This window comes from Triticum dicoccoides, chromosome 3A (genome assembly GCF_002162155.2).
Source record: "Triticum dicoccoides isolate Atlit2015 ecotype Zavitan chromosome 3A, WEW_v2.0, whole genome shotgun sequence".
Lineage (NCBI taxonomy): Eukaryota > Viridiplantae > Streptophyta > Magnoliopsida > Poales > Poaceae > Triticum > Triticum dicoccoides.
In genome coordinates, this window is record NC_041384.1 from 282,328,503 (window position 1) to 282,335,423 (window position 6,921).

Sequence of the window (6,921 nt, forward strand, 5' to 3'; positions counted from 1 at the left end):
CTGCAGACTCAAGGGTCATCTTATTTTAACCCCCCCCCCCCGGGCTAGTGCTCCTTTGAGTGTTGGTCCCACCGAGCCATGTCCGAGGCTACCAGGGGCAACTCTGGGCTGGCTTACCCGACATCTGGCTCATCTGAGTGTGCCCTGAGAAAGAGATATGTGCAGCTCCTATCGGGATTTGTCGGCACATTTGGGCGGTGTTGCTGGTCTTGTTTTAACCTGTCAAAGTGTCTTGAGTTACCGAGATACCGAGTCTGATCGGAACGTCTTGGGAGGAGGTCTATTCCTTCGTTGACCGTGAGAGCTTGTCATGGGCTAAGTTGGGACTCCCCTGCAGGGATTGAACTTTCGAAGTGGCCCCTTTCCGGCGGAGTCCGGGAAGTGGACACGGTGTTGGAGTTATGCTTGCGCAGGTTGTTCTTCTAGATTCTCGCTCGCGCTTTGCCTCCTCTTCTCGCTCTCTTTTGCGTATAAGTTAGCCACCACATATGCTAGTCGCTTGCTGCAGCTCCACATATATATTTGCCGATCCTTCCTATAAGCTTAAATAGTCTTGATCGCGAGGGTGCGAGATTGCTGAGTCCCTGTGGCTCACAGATACTATAACTCTAGATGCAGGTCCAGGTGATTCCGCTCCAGGTGACGAGTACGAGCTCAAGTGGGAGTTCGACGAGGACTCTCAGTGTTACTACGTGTCTTTTCCTGATGATCAGTAGTGGTACCTAGTTGGGGTTTGATTCGGGGCCTTGTCGCATGTTGGGTTCTTTTCTATTTTGGCGCCATAGTCGGGCCATGAGTGTTTGTATGATGGATGTTATTTATGTACTTTGATGTGACGTGGCGAGTGTAAGCCAACTATGTATCTTCCCCTTTTATTATATATTACATGGGATGTTTTGTGATGATTGCCTAACTTGCGACATTGCTTTCAATGCGGTTATGTCTCTAAGTCGTGCCTCGACACGTGGGAGCTATAGCCGCATCGAGGGTGTTACAAGTTGGTAATCAGAGCCTTCCCCGACCTTAGGAGACCCATTTCTTGATCGTTCTTAGCGGCCGAGTTGTGTCTAGAAAATTGTTTTGAGTCTTTAGGAATTATATATCGGAGAGTTTAGGAATTCTTTTTACTTCCCAGTCTCCTCATCGCTCTGGTAAGGCATCCTGACATAGAGTTTTGACTCTTCTCTTCTCAAATTTCACTAAATTTTTTTTAGGATCACGCGAGTATCTAGGAATCATTCCGATGGCTTATGATGAGAACATTGTCTTGGTGCCTCCTTTCAGGGGTTTAGTGGAAGTGTCCCGGGGAGTTGAGCTCTGAAGTGTTGTCATCATAATTTTATCGTTGCAATTCTGGAATACTTGAGATATGTTCGCCGACATCAAAAATCTCTTTTATGCAGTTCGTTGGTGAGATAACCTCGACGCCACCCAGTACTGGGGCGGGAGTTCGGGAGTATCGCCATAACTTGTATAACGGATGCTTTTTGAAGGTTGAGGTAGATGGTTTCCGAAGTTTTCTTGGTTATGTGATGAAGGATGGATACAGCTGGATGTAGGATTTGCTAGTTTGGGTGAGATATTATGCTTCCCCTGTATCCCCAACACCTGATTGCATAACCGGAAAGGTTCGGGAGTTTCATAGGTGGGAATTCTAGTAGCTCTAGTTCTTCTTCCACGGATATTGGTTTGAAATTGGGATTTCTTACCGATTATTCGTTCTTGATCCATACCTTGTTGATTTATTTCTCTACCTTAATTCTACGTGGCTTCGCAATTTATGGATATGTGACCATTTGAAGAGGAATGCATTCGTTCATTTTGATCGAATGTGGAGACTATATGTTGCAATTTTCATTCCATTGGATTCAGCTTCAATATTTATCTGTCAATGTGCTAATGGTGGTCAACCTCTTCAGGATGGCTCCTCCAACGCGCATGACTCCGAATCCTGATCCGCCACCGCCTCCACCTCCTCCACAGGCATGGCAAGCTGTGATGGCCGCAACTAATGCAAACACTTAGCTGATCATGCAAATTCTTCAAGAGCGCAATCAAGGCAGTCAAGGGAATCAAGGAAGCAATCAGAGTCACTTTGCTACACTCAACCAGTTCCTTGCTAACGGGCCAAAGACTTTCCGCAATTGTGTTGAGGCAACTGATGCTGACGATTGTCTTATGGATCTGTGTAAGCATTTCGAGTGCAGCAACGTCAGGCCTGAGGACTTTGTCAAGTTTGCTTCCTTCCAACTCAAAGATCAAGCTGCAGAATGGTTCCAGCAGTACAAGGATTCCAGAGGTGGACGTGTTATCACTTGGGATGATTTCCGTCGAGATTTCCGAGCTCATCATATTCCCCAGAGCGTGATTGAAAGCAAGCGTGAGGAATTCCGCAATCTGAAGCAAGGCTCTTTGTTTGTCTATGACTACAACAAGTTGTTCCAGAAGCTTGCCCGCTTTGCCAAGCAGGACGTTCCTGATGAGAAGAGCATGATATACCAGTTCAGGGGTGGTCTCATAGAAGATATCCAGCTCGCTCTTTTTCTCTTTGAGCCCTTGAGGTACGATGAGTTCTACAACATGGTACTGAAGCAAGAGGCTGCTCAGTTGAGGTGTGATGCTTCCATAAAGCGAGTCAGAGATGTTACTCCTTCTTCCTCTACTCAAGTGGCCAAGCAGCAGAAGTTTTGGCTTCCTCCTCCTCCGTTCCGTCAGCCGTATCAGCAGAAGAGCAAAGGTGGCAGTGGTTATTCCCACCCACCCAACCCTGGCTTTCAGAACAAGATTTCGTCTCAAGCTCCAAGATCGAGTGCTCCGTATCACCGTCCGCTTTCAGAGGTCACGTGCAACAAGTGCCAACAGAAGGGTCACTATGCCAACAAGTGTTTCAACCAGAGGCGTCTTCCTCCTCCTCCTCCTGTCAGATCGGCAAGTACAGCTGTGGTCAAGCATAACCCCAAGTCCGCCAAGGTCAATTTGATGAATGCAGCTCAGGCAGAGGATTCTTCAGATGTCATCATGGGTAACCTTCCTGTTAATGATATTCCTACTAAAGTTCTTTTTGACACGGGTGCTTCGCATTGTTTCATTTCGAGGCCATTTGTTTCTAAGCATGAGTTGCCTTTGCAAGATTTGCCTAGACAGTTATCTGTTGTTTCTCCGGGTAAATTCATGAATGCAAGCGCGATTGCCCCAAATGTTTCTAGCACGTTGGGCAATTACAAGTTTCTCTCTTCTCTGGTGGTTCTTGGTAACTCAGATATTGATCTTATTCTCGGGATGGATTGGCTTTCTAAGCACAAGGCTCGGCTTGATTGTGCAGCCAGGCAGATTCAATTGACTCATTCGTCTAAGGATGTAATTGTCTTTGCCGCTCGGGATAATACTATTCATCTGTTTTCTCTCAATGAGAAGGGTGAATTGGACGCTATTTCGCAAATTCCAGTTGTTTGCGAATATCAAGACGTCTTTCCAGAAGAGCTCCCAGGAATGCCTCCGCACCGGCCAGTTGAATTCGTTATTGAACTTGAGCCTGGCACGGAACCTGTGTGCAAACGTCCTTACAAGCTCGGACCTGAAGAGTTGAAGGAGCTGAAGAAGCAACTCGATGAGCAAGAAAGAATAGGTCTCATCCGGCCTAGTTCTTCTCCGTGGGGTTGTGGTGTTCTTTTTGTGAAGAAGAAGGATGGAACGGACCGACTTTGTGTTGATTACCGTCCAGTGAACAAGAAGACCATCAAGAACAAATACCCACTTCCCAACATCAATGAGTTGTTCGAACAACTCAAAGGTGCCCAAGTATTCTCCAAGCTTGATCTCCGTATGGGTTATCACCAAATTCGCATTCGTGAAGAAGATATTCCCAAGACAGCATTCAGAACAAGCTTTGGTTCATATGAATACACTGTCATGTCTTTTGGCCTCGCCAACGCTCCTCCGACGTTCTCTCGCATGATGAATTTCATCTTCAATGCCTACACCAATGACTTCGTTTTGGTCTATCTCGACGACATTCCGGTTTTCTCGAAGAACAAAGGAAGATCATGCCAAGCATTTGCGTTTGGTTCTTGATAAGCTCAGGGAACATCAGTTCTACGCCAAGTTCTCCAAGTGTGAATTTTGGCTCGATGAGGTTCTTTATCTTGGTCATATCATCTCTGCCAAGGGCATTTCCGTGAATCCTGAGAAGGTGTCTGCAATTCTGAATTGGGAACCTCCTTAGAACGTGAAACAACTCCGCAGTTTTCTCGGTCTCGCAAGCTATTGCCGAAGATTCGTTGAAAACTTTTCTAAGATCGCGAAGCCTCTCTAAAATCTTCTTCAGAAGCACGTCAAGTACGTTTGGTCTCCGGAGTGTGATATTGCTTTCAACACTTTGAAAGAGAAGTTGATCACTGCTCCAGTTCTGACTCCGCCTGATGAATCCAAACCGTACGAGGTCTTTTGTGATGCCTCTCTCCAAGGTCTTGGCGCAGTTTTGATGCAAGAGAAGAAAGTTGTTGCTTATACATCTCGCTAGTTGAAGCCTAATGAGAAGAACTACCCCACTCGTGATCTCGAGTTGGCGGCAGTTGTGCATGCTCTTTTGACTTGGAGACATCTTCTATTGGGAAGAAAAGTGGACATTTTCACTGATCACAAGAGTCTCAAGTACATCTTCACTCAGCCTAATCTCAACCTCAGGCAAACTCGATGGGTCGAAATTATTCAAGAGTATAATCCGAGTATTTAGTATACTCCAGGCAAGGCCAATGTGATTGCTGACGCTTTGAGCAGAAAGGCCTACTGCAGCAGTTTGATTCTGAAGCCTTATCAACCCGAGCTTTGTGAAGCTTTCCGCAAACTTAACCTGCAAGTTGTTCCTCAAGGTTTCCTCGCCAACCTTCAAGTCTCTCCTACCTTAGAAGACCAGATTCGCCAAGCCCAGCTTCTTGATGCTATGGTGAAAAAGGTGAAGATTGGGATTGCCAAGAGTCAGTCCAAGTACAAGTGCTACTACCTTGATGACAAGGACACTCTCTTCTTCGAGGATCGTATTGTTGTACCCAAAGGAGAACTTTGTAAAGTGATCATGAACGAGGCTCACAATTCTCTCCTCTCCATCCACCCTGGGAGCACGAAGATGTATCAGGACCTCAAGCAAGCTTATTGGTGGACTCGAATGAAGCGCGAGATCGCTCAATTCATGAATGAATGTGATGTCTGCAGAAGAGCGAAGGCAGAACACCAAAGGCCAGCTGGTCTCCTCCAACCTCTTGCCATTCCAGAATGGAAGTTTAACCACATTGAAATGGACTTCATGACTGGGTTTCCAAAGTCCAAGCGTGGCAATGATGCTATATTCGTTGTCATCGACAACCTCACCAAAGTGGCTCACTTTCTGCCTATCAAGGAGTCGATCACTGCAGCTCAATTGGCGGAACTCTATACCTCTCGAATTGTCTCTCTGCACGGTATTCCTCAAGTGATATGTTCAGACCGTGGCAGCATCTTTACCTCCAAGTTTTGGGATTCTTTCCAGAAGGCCATGGGCACTAACATCCGCTTCAGCACACCTTTCCATCCTCAAACAAGCGGTCAAGTCGAGCGTGTCAACCAGATTCTTGAAGATATGCTCAGGGCTTGTGTGATCTCCTTCGGCATGAAGTGGGAGGATTGTCTTCCTTATGCTGAATTCTCATACAACAACAGTTTTCAAGCAAGTTCGGGCAAGGCCCCATTTGAAATTCTGTATGGCAGGAAGTGTCGTACCCCTCTCAACTGGTCTGAAACCGGTGAACGTCAGCTTTTGGGTAATGACTTAATCACAGAAGCAAAAGAAATGTGCAAAGTCATTCGTGATAACCTCAAAGCAGCCCAATCCCGCCAGAAGAGCTACTATGATAGTAAGCACCTGAATTGCCTTTCGAGATCGGAGATCATGTTTACCTCCGCGTCTCTCCTATGAAGGGTACTTGTCACTTCGGTATCAAAGGGAAGCTTGCCCCTAGATACGTGGGACCTTTCAAGATTGTCAGCAAGAGAGGCGACCTCGCCTATCAACTCGAGCTTCCTTCAAACTTTGCAAATGTTCATGACGTGTTCCATGTCTCTCAGCTTCGAAAGTGCTTCAAGACTCCTGACTGCACCTTCAACTTCGAGGACATTGAGCTCCAAGAAGATCTCTCTTATTGTGAGCACCCAGTTGCTATTCTTGAAGAGACTGAACGCAAGACTCGCAACAAGTCAATCAAATTTCTCAAAGTCAAGTGGTCTCACCATTCCGACCGTGAAGCAACCTGGGAATGCGAAGATCACCTCCGTTCTGAGTACCCGGAGTTCTTTCAGTCCTAGATCTCGGGACGAGATCATTTCGTAGTGGTGGAGTGTTGTAACGCCCCGGATATAACTTTCCCAATTTGTACTCCAACTCTTGCCGTTTACGGCGTTAAGTTATATTTATTTCTCGGGTTCGGGTTTTTGTCTCCGTGTGTTGTTGTCGTTGTCATTCATCTCATATCATGTCATCATGTGCATTGCATTTGCATACGCGTTCGTCTCATGCATTCGAGCATTTTCCCCGTTGTCCGTTTTGCATTCTGGCGCTTCGTTCTCCTCCGGTGGTCATTTCTGGCTTTCTTTTGTGTGTGGGGATTAAACATTTCCGGATTGGACCGAGACTTGCCAAGCGGCCTTGGTTAACTACCGGTAGACCGCCTGTCAAGTTTCGTACCGTTTGGACTTCGTTTGATACTCCAACGGTTAACCGAGGGACCGAAAGGCCTTGTGTGTGTTGCAGCCCAACACCCCTCCATTTTGGCCCAAAACCCACCAAACTCTGCTCCACGCTCTAGAGCGTTCGATCACGATCGCGTGGCCGAAAACCGCACCTCATTTGGACTCTCCTAGCTCCACTTATGCCTATAAATAGACCCCCCCCCC